This window comes from Dromaius novaehollandiae, chromosome 4 (assembly GCF_036370855.1).
Source record: "Dromaius novaehollandiae isolate bDroNov1 chromosome 4, bDroNov1.hap1, whole genome shotgun sequence".
Classification (NCBI taxonomy): Eukaryota; Metazoa; Chordata; class Aves; order Casuariiformes; family Dromaiidae; genus Dromaius; species Dromaius novaehollandiae.
This window is the reverse complement of record NC_088101.1, coordinates 67,892,858-67,905,833: the sequence shown is the minus strand read 5'-3', so window position 1 is coordinate 67,905,833 and position 12,976 is coordinate 67,892,858. Positions and strand designations below refer to the sequence as shown.

Sequence of the window (12,976 nt, the reverse complement as noted above, 5' to 3'; positions counted from 1 at the left end):
TGAGTAATGGGGAGGTTGCTTCTCTGGAACACAAGGGGAAAGTTTCAGTAAATTGCAAAAGCATGTTTGTTACTTGGAAGTCTTTTGGCACATTTTTGAGCAAAGTTCATGGAAATCTTAAAACTATTCTAAAGACAGACTTAGAGGCTACATTATCAAAAACTAAGCACCTACGCACAGGGACCTGCTGACAAAGAGTTCACTGCAAGATCAAGAATCTAAGCTGTTGTGCACCCAAACAGGTGTGCATAAAAGACACTGTTGCATCTACAGATCAGGCATTTTTCCTATTATTTGAAATACACAACTCTTGAATTTGCATGGATGTCTGTATGTTTTATAATGGCAGCTTAAGCACTCAGTTTTATCTGAGAATTTATCTCTTTCCTTACTTCTTTTCCTGACCCTTTTATTTTCTGCTTGAATAAGACATAAGTTCTCCCTGCAGAGCAATTAAACACTTCTAAAATGCCCTGCCCTCAGAGACAGCACACGTGAAGCGAGATTAGTAATAACCTTATACCAGAGACTGTTAGGTTAATATATGACCCTGATCTCAATAGGACTCCTAAGTCCCTATTGCTATTGGGATCTGTAGGGAAAATAAACAGATCTGGAACATGGCAAAGAGAAGTTTTGAAAGGGAGAAGAGGAAAGGATGGATGTCCTTTGGCAGACTTTGATGTCTAGAAGAGTATACTCACACTAGTCTTTTGACTACCTGGCTTACCTCTGCAGATGCTCATGTGCTCTGTTTTATATGTCCGATTGCCAGCTTCAGTAGTTGTACTTAAAAAAACCTATGGATTTTCCATTCCTTAAAAGCTAATGAATATTGCTGTTTTGAAAGCTGCTGAATAGGCACACTGAGACACCTGAGGGACAAATATAGGGTAGAACAATGTTTTTGTGTTTCACTACCAACATTTCTCCAGTGCAACCTGGAACAAGCAAGTCAAATAGAAAAAGCAAGCTTAATTTTCTGTAGTCCTCTACGTTTTGGCTTCTTCAACAAGGAAGTCAAATTAACATCTTTTCTGATGATGGCTTATGTGATACAGATAGGAATTTGCTGAGAATGGAACTGAAACTACACCTTAATTTCATACAATTCATAAAAATAGTTATGTTATCACTGGTAGTATTTTAATTAACTTGCACATTTTACCAGTCCTGAACCCATTTTAGAGAAGTGTGCAGTGTATCCAAGAGGCATATGTCTGCATGTTTGGGTAAGCCTGTTGTCAGCAGTTTGCTGTACTTTCTGTGTCCTTTCTTGCATCCTTACACGACCTGCAACATTCTGGAGACATTTTCATTTAAATTCTGATTCACCTAAAATTCTTTCCTTTGGTTTTTACATTGGTCATGTCAGATATATGAACATGGAGTTTGTCTTCTGCAATGTACTGCCTTAAAATGGGGGGGGCACACTTCTTGAAAAGTCAACAGATGTGATTTAAATGTCCTGTACTGGGAGTGTATGGGCACACAAACCACAGCCATCATCCAAAATAAATTATATTAGCAGATGAGAGCAATAGTGAGAGCTGACATAAGCAGTCTGCCCAACATATAAGGCATTAATTTTCTAGAAATGCCCCATACTTGCTGACTATAACTGCCTATCCCTAAAAACATTCATGTGCAAGATTTTAAACAACAGTTCATAACAGTAATAACTCTGACACTGGGTGTTGCCTGAGAATTAATGACCATCCATGACTGATGGCCCTCAACTGCGTTTGAGCCGTCAGCTCCTCCCTGCTAGTCATTAATCCCTACAAACAGTTCTGAAACTCCTGTTGTCCATTTGGTATGGGACAAGCTGAAAATACATTGTCTTCACACAGTGAAAAGCTAGCAGTAGTATAAACATTCATTAACTCTACTGCTTGCTTCAGGTTTGTGCTGGGGAAATTTCCATGTTGAGTTTGGTCCTAAATTACATCTTTTACATACCTTTTAATTCCTACAATTAATCACTGCACAGCACTATAGGAAAGGAGGACTTCCATATGCTGCAGTAATGAAAAGCCTCTAAGAAATGTGACTAATAGAGGAAATGTGCAGCTTAAGCTGTGAATCAATAATTTATATGAATTGCAAACAGGACTTTGCATATGGTGCAAGTATGATTACGGATGAGGCTGTATATACAAATAAAAGCATCTGCAAACTAATTGCAGAACTCAGGACCCAACTCCTCTCAAGACCTGATCGTAATAACCTTTGTGACCTGGAAAATTAAGGGCTTGGTCATCAACAATATATATTTAATTTGAGGCCACAACTTTGGTTTCAGAATGTGATTCTGATCTGAAGAGAGACACCTCCAAAAATGACATCCGTATTTCATGAAATCTTCTTCCTAGCCATACTCAGAATCATTTCTGCTAACCTTAGAGACATAAATCCTCAGCTGAAAGGCAGTAAGTAACACAGGAAGGGACAGGACGACAAGGGCAACAGAGCTGGGAGTGACACCGAAGGAAGGTGTCAGCCACATTCTTCAGGACAGGAACCAGTTAAAACCCATGATTTTCATTTTATGGAAAATAGTGTCATTTCACAAATCGCTCTCCTTCAGAATGAAAACAGCCCAAAACTTCCTGTGGAATGGAAATTCTGTTGAAAAATTCTGTAAAATATGTGTCAGAGTACAAACAGAAGACCTTTCTATCCATGAAATAAGAGTTTTCTGCCTTCACTAAGGTGCAGCTGCCCTTATATAAAATACGAGAATTAGTTAATAGAATATTGAGGGTATTGAATGACATTACATGTTGTGTCAGACAGTATTGTTACACTGCTGAATGAGATGTCAATAATAATATTTTTAAAACCCCTAAAAATACATGACCTTTCATAACAGATTTCATTTTAAATGTTCGTAGATTGTTTGAAAATGTTTTTGGTTTTAGGGGTGATCTGAAATCTTGTTAAAATCAAATGATTTTGGCTTTAGATGGAAAAAAAATCCCTTTTTAAAAATCCCTTAAAGATCAATGCTCAGAAAAGATAAAGCCACGTCAATCTAGTCCTGAGTTGCATTGCTAGTGCCTCACCGAATCAGTGCACCCAAGCTGCTGAACAAAGAGCTGTGTATCTGTTTTGAATTGGCTTCTGTTACGGTGTCCATCATAATGGTGTCTGCAAGTCTGAGAATGTAAAGCTACTTGCTTTGCGGCCAACCTCTAACTACTAATAAGGGTTAGAGAGAAAGTTTCCTTGGAGGCGGTTCATCCCCTAATTGCTTGCACAAATTTTCTATAGCTTTTCTCAGATGAAGTTGGCATTAAGTGCTGTCAGAGACAAAGGTTTAGACTACATGGACAAGGATGACTTCTGTATTCTTGGGTCTGTCAGTGCCCTGGGGGACCCATATTCACGATGAGAGCTGCTGAAGTGTTGGGGGGAGAAGGGGGGACTAGGGCAGGATAGCGCTATTCATAGGGGTATGCTTTGGTGGGGGCCATGTCCTGGCATAGGTGAAGCAGAGAGTTACCGAAGGCAGCAGATGCCTGGCGATAGCAAAAGACCCATGCCTCTGAGGCCTGTCCAGTCTGTTGGAGCTCTGCGCCTGGGCTGGCCACCATGGTCTTTGGTAGGATGAGTGGGAGGGCAGGAGGTATGTTGAGCTCAGGGCCCCTTCCAGTGGCAGCACGAGTAATGCTTCAGCCAGCCTGCTTGGCTCTGCAGGGCTCTGTCCTCAGCCTCTGTCTTACCTCTGCCTGTCTCCTCCCCTCTAAGGGCAGAAATAGCCTGGCCTCTCATCTTTGAGGCATCAAAATGCATTTTTTTTCTGCTCAGTTATAAATTTTTTTCTGCTTTGTTGAGAAACCATGAGTCCCTTCTGATGAAGTAATCAGTACTGAGTTTCCTGAAGAACAGGGACTGTGGGGAAGTGAGCCCGTGAACTGAGGTAGATGGGGGCCTAGGGTAGTGGAGCAGTATTTGTGAGATGCAGAATTATTACAGTGACAGATTTAACATTAATCATACCAGTCTGGAGATGGGGAATATAGTGAATATGGCCATATACTGGGGCTGGTATGGAGAGTTGGCTCACAGACCAGAGCAGGCTCAAGGCTGGCTGCCTTGGGGTATGAGCGGGATGGGTTGGATCTGATCTAATAGATTCCAGATAAGACACAATCAAACAAATAAAATTCCTGACTTTACTTTGGATTTTGCTAGTATCTTTCGTCCCAGTGTTTCAAAACTTTTCACAAACCTCATAAAGAAGGTATACAAGGACCTCAGGGTCCTGGTTTCACAACTGAGGAAGCTGAAGGACGTCAATGTTTGAAGGCAGGCGCAAGGCAGCAGAGTGGGTAGCAAACGAGTGCTGGAATGTAGGTCTCATAGCTCCTGGGTTTCTGTTCTAACCAACAGATCACGGGAGAATACTGCAACCACTGCAAGCTGTGATATTAATTTACTGATATTTGCATATCAGAAATGTTACTGTCATGATACACAGTGGGACTATTACAATATAGTATTATAGTAGTAACAGTAGTAATACAGTTAATTAACGAAAAGGCAGAATTCTAGGGATCTGAATGGCAGCTTTTGTACACATTTTAGGTAATGGGGTGATGACAGTAGTTGAGGATTGGCAGTATCAGGCCAAGAAAGTGACTGGGAACTATTCAAAAGCTGAATGCTTGAACTGGCAGCAAGAGTATATAAGATAAACAAGAAGAAATCCTTTCACAGTGAGGGAATGTAATGATTCCCATAAGATCTTTTTTTAATACTATCACTGTGAACACAGTTAAATGAAGCAACTGGCAGCAACATTGAGCATAAAGTCATTCACTGTTTATTAGCAGCAGTTCTAATTAATCTGAAGTCAGCTCAATCTAAACAACAAAAATATTTGCAATCAATCTTTAGAAGTATTCTGGAGCATCTGGTAGACTTTTCCTCCTGTAACGTTCTTATCTTTCAAGCTGATTAACAGGCCAAAAGCAGTTGTGAGCTCCCCAACAAGAACAATGTTTTCTGTAATAATGCACCAATACACACAGAAACTTAAAAAAATGACACAACCCCCCCCCCCAAAGTAGTTTGACAATATTTCTTCCTGTATTTCTACGTGTAATTAACGAATCAAGACTGATGGGAAATAGGCATAAGAGTGAAATTGTCTCTTTGAGGTCACCCACTGTATGAGGAGAGGCTCTCGCAGCAGCACTGAGGTGGTGTTGGTGGGCCACGGTTGCTGCGTGAGGTTACAGGCATGATACTGTCCTGACGTATGCTGCCCATACGAGACAAGTCAGAAGTAACTAGAAGCACTAGTGCTGGAAGTAATTTTATTCAGGTTCGACTGGCTTATGCGTAGCAGTGCAATAAGGAAAATAAAGTGGAGAATTTCAGCCTAAAAGACTGATTCGCCAGAGAGAAGAGAAGCTCTTGGCAAGCTAGAAGCGGTGGGCTGGAAGGAACCTGGACCTGAAATGGCCCAGCATTGATGCAGACTAGTTATCCATATACCCTCCCTGACTGGTGTTTTTTAACTTGTCATTATAAACCTCCAGTGAAGGAGATTTTGCAGCTTTTCCAGGAGTTTGTCACAATATTTCACATGTCTAACAGAAACCTGTGCTTCATAGTTTGGGCTCAATGGTGCACAGACGCAGCAGATGAGCTCTGGGGATCTGAGCCAGTAACTGCCAAGTCAGGATCTACCCTGCTGCTCTGCCGGACACTGGTGCCTCAGATGAAAGCAAGGTCAATTTGCCACCGAAGTTTGCCAAAATCTTTGAAACTTTGGAAAGGCTTATTTGCTCAGAAAGTCTTAGTTGATCAAACCGAAGCCCATGCGGCTCTGAAGTGGAGCTTGCTTTGCCTCTACAAAAGATCACAGAGTGTGCAAAGCTGGAAATCAGGAGACTGAGAGAGTGTTCTATGTTATAAGAGCAAAGTTATGACATCTTGGACAAGGCTGTTGTTGGCCAACGCTCCTTTCTTGGAAAGCAAGAAATAAAAGCAGTCCTTCCTCAGCTTGGTCAACTATTAGAGGAGGTTTATTCTAAATTTTGCTTTACAGACCTTGACAAAAGAGCAGCTTTTCAGGAAATCACCTGCTCATTTCACTGTGAGCCAGCATTCAGCAGACAGCAAATTATCTGCAATAAGCCTGGTAAGTACAGTCCATAATTTAAAAGACTGACACTCTGTGAGACTAGAAGTGGCCCTGTCCTAGCAGTTTTAAGGATGTAAACATCATACCCTACACAGGAAGCTCTATAACATAAAGACACAGCATTTGTGTGTGTATTTGGTTTTCAGTTGTCTGATGTGCTGCCTTATGTGCTGTTTATTCAGGGCTCAATTTAACTCAGCAGTTGTTCAGGCAACTACATTGACTCCATACAATGAAAACCTCAGATTCCAGCGTTACCTCAGAGTACTTGCCTCATGTCACCCCTCAGCTTAAATGAAACCAAAAATAGTCCTGAGGTAGGACACTGAGTAAGTGCACTAGTAAGATCATTCAAATGGGGGACAGGGTTAGGAAATACGTTCCTCACGTTAGGAGCAGTCCAGAGTCTGTTGCTACGACTTTGGGATTATAAGCAGGTGCTGTTCCCCAAGCAAGACCTTGTCCAGATGTGCAAAAGAGGAAGAAGCCATGCAAGCAGAAAGGGAGGCTCTTCCTAGTCAGAACTGACTCAGCTTGGTTTATGTGTGCGACTGGAGCCCTGAGGAAAGGGCCTTCTGAACCATTTGGGAATAGGGGCTAACATGAAGCTATGTAAGGGCTTTTCACCCTGTTTTGAAATGAATCACTCGGAGGCTGTCTTTTATTCTCATTCTGTCATTTTACTGCACCCTGAAGCATGTTGTCAAGTTCAAACGGTAGCTGTGGTTGCAGCAGTTCCACGTCTGCTTCCCCTCCCTTTATATAACTGCTTAGAAAGAGACCTTTAGTCAGACTGCTGCTTTTAGTTGCCTGGCTTTCTCCGCTCTTCATTTCTTTAGTACTGGAAGAACTCTCACCCTGCCCGAATGATATAGTTTTCTTCATGCAGAAAGTGGAACCTCATTTTACCAGAATGCTGTGTTACTCCTGACTATGACCTATCTACACTCGTGATGCATAAGCCCACACATTTCTTTTTATTTTGAATGAGAATGAGTGTTTTTCCTGTGTGCCTGTTCTTTCATTTTCTACGGAATCAGAAACAAACAGTTTCTGTCATTGTGCATCATTAGGGAGGATACTTCAGTTAGACAATAGCCTAGATAGAGTCTTGTCTCTGGGAGCTCCATGTCACCTAGAGCAGAAGGGAGCGTGGAAATGAGGGATCTTCTTTATGTCACCAACGGCTCTTATTTTTCCTTTTGTATGCATGTCTAATTTAAAGGAGTTGTATAAAAGGCTTATTGCACTAAAACCCAACAGAAATGGTCCAGAGTGTATTTTTCAATGCTATTTTAAATATGTGGTTATGGCTCTCATAGGCATGGTTTCACCAGGCACACCCTTCTCCTTTTCCCAGCTTCCTCAAACAGCAACTCAGTGCTGGGGTAGATTCACTCCACGCGGAGCAGTTGTGCAATCTTACATCATCCTGCACTCTTCTCCTCCCCCTTTCCCTACCCTTCATGAAAACACAGTTGCTCCACTATATTCAAGACCTCACCAGAGCCTATTTTTAATCAAAGGCCCTAAAGCTGGCATTACTACAATCTGTTTGCATGTTCTCTGCCAATCAAATGGCCTATAGCTTCAATTCTAACATACCTGAATTTCACACTGGACAGATCTTCAACAAGTCTTTTATTCGTGGCAAAAACTGTTGAAGGAGATAAAGTTCTGTTCATTTCTTTCCTCATATGATTCTTCATTTCTCATGTAAATTGTCTCTGATAATCCTTTACTTTGGATTTTTTCATGTATTTTAGCCACGGCATGTTGAAAGAAATAGTGACAACATTATTCTGATAGAATACTATCTAGATAAACACTGTATTTTTGCAATGCCCTCCAGAGAATTATTCAGAAAATTAATCAAATCCCCAGTGAGGCATTGGCATAGGTCTGCAGAAATTGTACAGAGGTCTGGACTGAAGTTAGGAATAAATTACTGTTATGAACACAGAGATCTTTTACTGTTATTTTCACCTAATGCTGATATTTTCCTAAGTGCCATTTTATGTAGTTTATATCACTATTGTACATACTCATTAGTATATTTGGGTTAAAGTATATTGCTGTGGCACAAAGAAATAATTCTGTTTCATGGATGGAATTGAGAAACAGAGGTTAAGCAATTTATACAAAGTCACACAGGAAATGTGTGGCTAAATCTATATCTCTTGAATGCCAGTCTGGTGGTGTAACTGCAACAGCAGCTTTCTGCTTGCCAATAAAATAAGTAGCAATTGTACTGAAGCCCTGCATTAGATATTGTAACGTCAAAAATCAAGGTGGATATTAACTTTCTGCATATTAAGGAAGATGCATTGCAAAGCCCTATATTGTTCTATTTTTTTCTCACAGTATGTGATTAAGATATTTCCTCCTTACATTAATGTAAAGTGCAATCCTGCAGCAACTGCTTTGTAAAGAAGCTGCTAAAGCTTCTTTAAGCTTAATAAAGAAAGGCTAAATAACAAGCTTCTCCTAACTTGAATTGCAAACTATAGTTAATACATGCTACGTGACTCCACACTTATGTGCAGTGTCCAGATGACCTTACCCACAAAATCCCATATTCGCCATAACACTCTTGAATATGTTTCAGAAGTATACTGAAAAACAGAGAGAGTGACTGCTATTAACAGATTATTTTCAACAGCTTTGGACAGAATGTGTTGCTAAATTCAACTGAAAATATGGTTGCTCATACAACCTTTTTTAGATGTTAGCATATTTCTTTGATATTATATGGAAGTGCTCATATAATAAGGATGCAGGGAACTGTAAGCAACATCAAAATGGCTATACCAGCTCAGCTCAGGGTTCTGTCTAGCCCTGAGTCTTGTCTCCACCAGGCTGCACTGAGCCCAACCAATGACCCATTGGGCACATACTTTGGAAAATCTTCTCCAGAGGTATGAGTATGGGCATACTCTCAGCGCAAATCACGGGGGTCCCTTGACTCAGGTCACTTCTGTGGCAACAGAGAGACCATGTTGTACAAGCATATCAAGTTAATCAGGTGGCAGTCCCTCTTACTGCTCCTCCAAACCCTCTCGTTGAGGTTTTGGTTTCAGTTTTCCCCCTGTGTATTTATTTATATCCCCCTACCCGAGGCTCACCAAGTTGCAGGATGTCTCCAGTTTCACGTGGTGTGCTCCTGCTGCTGTGTCGCAGCCTCTGGAGTGGGGATACCAGAGAGGGGGTCCCAGGGACTGGAGCCTATCTTCATACTCTCATCCCATCATGTCCACGCAGAGCACTGCCGCACAGCATCCACCAGCTCTTTGGTTGGTTTCAGGGACCCTTGCAAGGGTGCTCTGCTTGGCGTCTCCTTCTGTCTCCAAAACTGTTGTTTCCTTTCTAACCTGTGACCATGAACTCTTGCCCTTTCTTTCATTTGTTGTCCTCCAACATTGTTAGTTTTCTCTCTGGTTTCTTTTTCTTTTGCGCACACGCTTTGCTGGGAGTTGATGGGGTGAGGGTGTTCAGTTTTGTTAGGGGCTGGTTGAGGCCCATTACTCTTGGGGGATATCCACAAAGAACACCAACTCCAGGCACCCAGGTAAGAATATAAGAACAGGGCAGGCAACCAGCAGTATTTACCAGAATACTTTCCTGCACGCTCGCTGATCTGTAGCCTTTCTGAAGTAGTTGTGGTCTTTGTTCTCCTCTGAATCTGATGCATTTGCTTAATACTCCTTCCAGGTAAAAGGCATTCTGAAGGTATTTGGTGGCATGTGGCTTGACGTATGGGTATTAGTATAAGTTTCTGGACAAAAGCAACAGAAAAGCTTTTGGAGGAACCTTTCCAATAGAAAATGAAAATGGCTTTTTCTTTGGAAGCCCTGACTGTGTTTATTTGTTAATAAATCCTCAGCTAATATTCTGTACAGGCTGTCCACATAACTTGGGATTAAGGTACTTGCACAATCCTCCTGTGTTAGTTTTCATGTCCAAAGCAAATATTCCTACAGATTTTTAAAATCCATTAACCATCCCATATAGTTTCACATCTAAGAAAAAAAAGCTGAGGAATTTGGCAGTGAGGCATCCAACATGAGTGACGTTAAGTGGACAATTTCTTCCTCTTTTCAGTTTTATCCGTTAGTTATCTGCATGCAGAATTCTCTTACTGTGGATAGTTGAATAGAAAGGAATAAAAGACCAGTGAAAAAAGGAAAAGGGACTGGAGGCTTGGGAGGTTTGAAAAATGAGGCTGTCAGCACAGACACATCACAAGAGAAGTGGTACAGAGGTATGTGGAACAAATACCAAATGAGTAAATAGTGGTCAGTGCTTAAATGGTTAACAGCATGGCAGCAGGGGTGCCCAGTGCACATATGAGAGGAGGAGGAACGAATCTGGGGCCTGGAGCAACTTCTTCATGCTATATTGTTGTTCTGAGCCAGTGCTGGGGGAGTCCCTGTTCCTTCCAAGCTCTGCTAGAGAGCTGACTAATAAAGTATTTGCAACATTGGCAGGAGGGAAACGAAACTAGAACTTGCAAACTATCAGATTTGCATTGGAAGCTCTGGTAACATTAAAAAAAAAAAAAAAAAAAAAAAAGATATCTCCCAGCTGTAACCTGTGCTCTTAAGGAGGTTCTAGAAAAACATGTTGTTAAGAAATGATTCAACACTGGGTTTCCTAATCTGTGAGGGTGTTCCTATCAGTCGTTGATAATTAGCATCAGAAATATGTTCTTATCAGCTATCCACAAATCCCATCTTCTCCTTCTCCTCTTTGGGGTGTGTGCTCATGAGGTTTGACTAACCTTGATAAATAATTCAAGGTGAAATCTTAGTGTTTATTTCATGCCAAGAGGAGAGGAAAAGGTGTGGTTTAGAGTTAGTTAGCTTGAAGTAAAATCCTACCAGAGTGGAAACAGTTTTCAGATGAGGTGAGTAGCTGAGTGAACACTGTCTAAGCCTTTTCTTTCATTTGGAGCACAGGCCTTTTGTCTCCCATCAGTCTCTCTCTGATACTCTTGTGAAATAATATTCTTCTTTTCCTTTGTCATTTTGACAGTTCTGAATCTCTGATTTGAGCATTCCCATGATATCTTTGTATCTGTTTAGATACCTTTTGCCTTGAAGATTTCAGTTAAGTACCTGATTTCTTCTGTTGCTTGGGTATTCCCTTCATTTCATACACATCTCTGTTTGCTTAGAAGAGAGTTTCCAGCTTTCATGTGAGTTACCCAGATGGGTGAAGACCTGACCTTGGAATAAAATACTTCAGCTAGATTCTATTAGTTGCCTTGTGTAGGAAGATTCCAACATCTTTCTGGAATTAATTCCTTTAAGCAAATAGTTCTAAAACAACAAAAGTAATTTCTGGCAGTCTTGTGGTTGTTTGAAATTTTCCAGAATGAGAGAAACCAGTTTAAAACATTCCAGAATATTTTTGCTTAGAAACAGTGGATTTCCAGGTTCTTCCTTCACTCCGCAGCACTTGACAGTGGTATAGAGCTGTAAGATGTTACCATACCTTTATTTTGTTCAAAGTAAGAAACAGAGAAATGAAAAATGTTCACACCTTTTATTTGAAGTAGAAGAAGTTGGAGAACACCAAGACAGAATGTGAAACTTAACTTTTGCTGTTATCTTTTCAATATGTTTTTAAATTTTTCTGTTGGAAGAACCCAAAGATTAGGTAACTCCTGAATAGGAAGAGACCCAGGTCTAGCCCTTGAGTACAGCCCTTTGGACTTTCGAGTTGTTGTGAGTTTTCTGCTACCACTGTCTGGGCTGAGGTCTAAACTGGCACAAAGGGGCAGGAATGGTAAGCTGGCCTGCCCTTGATTTGTCCATTTGCTTAACAAAATGCTATAGAGGCATTGGGAACATTCACTGGAATCAGGACTGGCTGATTCCTGTTGCCCATTGGGAAAGTCCCTCAGACAATCTGTATCTATACTTCCTTACAGAGCTGCCAGCCCAGAACTGTCCTGCATCTAATGGAGGAGGAATGAGAAGAGCTAGTACGGAACCAAACAGCTGAATAAACAACTGATTTTACAGCAAAGATGTGTAGAAATTAGTTTGACTATTCATATTTGTTATCCAACCAAGAATACTATTAAAGTGGTGAGATCTGTATGAAGTCCTCTGGAAGGTTTCATGAACAGGTTATACGGTTAAACAGTCATGCTGTAAGAAAGAGAAAATTATTATGCAATTTACCAAAACCTCAGGAGACATGGGACACTTTACTGACAGCTCCTTGCCTCTACAAGCCCAGGTAAAGCCCCAGGATGTTGTCAAATCCCTGAAATCTGTCCTTTCCACTGAATATGGAAATAAGCACTACGCACAGGACTAGTGATTAGTGAAGGATTTAAAATCTGTTTTCTCAGAATGGCTGGGTCAAGCAGATTTTGTATTTCATCACGAGGACAGGACAGGATCTAATATGGATCTGACCTATAGCATTTTAATGTACTCTGGAGGTACAGCAAACAAGGTTGAATAACAGGACCCAGTAGTGCATAAGCATATAACATGAGAAGTGAAGCTAAACTGTACTTACATCCTCCACCTTAAAAAGTGAAAAAGAAAAAAAAAGTTGGGGGAACAATACAATATTTCTAGAATTCAGCCACGCGAACAAAAGATGCAGCTAGTATTTCAGTTGGTGCTATAGTAATTGATGACTTTATGTGGGGGTGCATCATTATATACCTCATTTCCAAATTACCTAGCTTATTCAAACAAGTCTTTCCAAAATGTATCAATTAGATTAGCTCAGTGCATCAATCAGCAGCATTCAAGATTGTGCTGACTTCAGTTTTTGTGGTATCTTCTTTGC

The 12,976-nt window shown here is 40.9% G+C and overlaps 1 long non-coding RNA gene across 1 annotated transcript in view; it reads left to right on the top strand.

Annotated features, from left to right (window-relative positions):
• LOC112995486 (uncharacterized) overlaps nucleotides 1-12,644 on the top strand; it is a 48,399-nt gene extending 35,755 nt beyond the window's left edge. Inside the window, exon 5 of the long non-coding RNA XR_003262198.2 lies at nucleotides 12,096-12,644. This is a non-coding gene — a long non-coding RNA (uncharacterized LOC112995486). The remainder of the gene's footprint in view (nucleotides 1-12,095) is intronic.
• The last annotated feature ends 332 nt before the right edge of the window (nucleotides 12,645-12,976 follow it).